Consider the following 2,500-nt stretch of genomic DNA (forward strand, 5'->3'; position numbering starts at 1 on the left):
ACTTTTGCCGGCACACAAAAACACGAACCCGAAAAAGGCAAAAAAGGGACATACGCACTGGCGACACGCCCGTTTCGCCTGCCACCCGTGCACACTCGCCTGGGCAGCTGGTCACATGCGTCGCTCACAGGCATTTTGCAGGCCAGCACCGGCGGATGCACGGGTCAAGCGGGACGGGACGAGCGCAAGGCTTGCTTTTGGTGGCACACGAAAACACGAACCCGAAAAAGGGACATACGCACTGGCGACACGCGCGCCCGTTTCGCCTGCCACCCATGCACACTCGCCTGGGCTGCTGGTCACATGCGTCGCTCATAGGCATTTTGCAGGCCAGCACCGGCGGATGCACGGGTCAAGCGGGACGGGACGAGCGCAGGGCTTGCTTTTGGCGGCACACGAAAACACGAACCCGAAAAAGGCGAAAAAGGGACATACACACTGGCGACACGCACGCCCGTTTCGCCTGCCACCCGTGCACACTCGCCTGGGCTGCTGGTCACGTGCGTCGCTCACAGGCATTTTGCAGGCCAGCACCGGCGGATGCACGGGTCAAGCGGGACGGGACGAGCGCAGGGCTTGCTTTTGGCGGCACACGAAAACACGAACCCGAAAAAGGCGAAAAAGGGACACACGGACAGGCGACACGAAAAAAAAGGGGTCGCCCTACCTAGGTGGGCGCAAAAACCCCGTCGGCCAGGAGGTTTCGCCAAAGTGTCTGTACTGTCACACAGGGTCAATAGCACGGGCATGGCCGGCCGCCGCACGTGCAGCGGCTTACGGACGCACGGTTCGGCGGCACGGGTGCCTGGCGGCTTTAGCACCTTGGGGTGGACAGGCCTGGCGGCAAGGGGGGCTAGGCACCTTGCTGCCAGCCGGCAATGGTGCACGGGGCGGGGCGCCACACAAACACGAAAGAGGGACAAGAGCGGGGCGATGGTCCACAGAGACGAGCCATGCACGGGGCCCGTGATCGCCGACACGCGCGAACGCGGACGCGGACAAGGACAAGGACGCGACGCGCGGCGCGCGTGCGAGGTCAAGAGGGGCGCGCGCACGAAAACGCGAAAAAAGGGGCTAGCGGCCGAGAAACGCGAAAAAAACCGGGTCACCTACCTAGCCGAACGCCTAAAATCGCTTCGGGCAGGAGGTTTCGCCAAAGTGTCTGTACTGTCACACGGTCCGTACGGGCGCAACCCCATCGCGCGCCAGCACCCCTTCCTGGGGGCGCCCACCCGCCAGGCGCCTGGCGCCCCACGCGCGCGCGCCCGGCGCCTGGCGCCTTGCCCCCCACGCGCGCCCGGCGCCTGGCGCCTGGCGCCTCGCCCCCCACGCGCGCGCGCGCGTGGCGCCTTGCGCCTGGCGCCTTGCCTCCGCGCGTGCCTGGCGCCTGGCGCCTTGCCCCCCACGCGCCTGGGCGCCTCTTTTCCGCCTGGGCGCCCTGGCACCTTTCCGCCTGGGCGCCTGTTTTCCGCCTTGGCGCCCTGGCGCCTTTTCGCGTGGGCGCCTCTTTTCCGCCTGGGCGCCATGGCGCCTTTCGGCCTGGGCGACTCTTTTTCGCCTGGGCACCTCTTTTCCGCCTGGGCGCCTCTTTTCCGCCTGGCCAGGGCGCCTCTTTTCCGCCTGGGCGCCATGGCGCCTTTCTGCCTGGGCGCCTCTTTTTCGCCTGGGCGCCTCTTTTCTGCCTGGGCGCCCTGGCGCCTTTTCGCCTGGGCGCCTCTTTCCCACCTGGGCGCCCTGGCGCCTCTTCGCCTGGGCGCCCTGGCGCCTTTTCGCCTGGGCGCCACTTTTGGCGCCTGGGCGCCTACGCCAGGGCGCCTCTTTTCCGCCTGGGCGCCTCTTTTTCGCCTGGGCGCCTCTTTTCCGCCTGGGTGCCCTGGCGCCATTCCGCCTGGGCGCCTCTTTTCCGCCTGGGCGCCCTGGCGCCTTTTCGCCTGGGTGCCTCTTTTGGCGCCTGGGTGCCTACGCCAGGGCGCCTCTTTTCCGCCAGGGCGCCTCTTTTTCGCCTGGGCGCCTCTTTTCCGCCTGGGGGCCCTGGCGCCTTTTCGCCTGGCGCCTCTTTTGGCGCCTGGGCGCCTACGCCAGGGCGCCTCTTTTCCGCCTGGGCGCCTCTTTTCCGCCTGGGTGCCCTGGCGCCATTCCGCCTGGGCGCCTCTTTTCCGCCTGGGCGCCCTGGCGCCTTTTCGCCTGGGTGCCTCTTTTGGCGCATGGGCGCCTACGCCAGGGCGCCTCTTTTCCGCCTGGGCGCCCTGGCGCCTTTCCGCCTGGGCGCCTCTTTTTCGCCTGGGCGCCTCTTTTCCGCCTGGGCGCCCTGGCGCCATTCCGCCTGGGCGCCTCTTTTCCGCCTGGGCGCCCTGGCGCCTTTTCGCCTGGCGCCTCTTTTGGCGCCTGGGCGCCTACGCCAGGGCGCCTCTTTTCCGCCTGGGCGCCTCTTTTTCGCCTGGGCGCCTCTTTTCCGCCTGGGCGCCCTGGCGCCATTCCGCCTGGGCGCCTCTTTTCCGCC

The sequence above is a fragment of the Aristolochia californica genome, unplaced genomic scaffold (genome assembly GCF_029961685.1).
Source record: "Aristolochia californica isolate CCGP_79_NKW_82.1479 unplaced genomic scaffold, dmAriCali1.0.hap1 SCAF_31, whole genome shotgun sequence".
In the NCBI taxonomy this organism is placed as follows: Eukaryota; Viridiplantae; Streptophyta; class Magnoliopsida; order Piperales; family Aristolochiaceae; genus Aristolochia; species Aristolochia californica.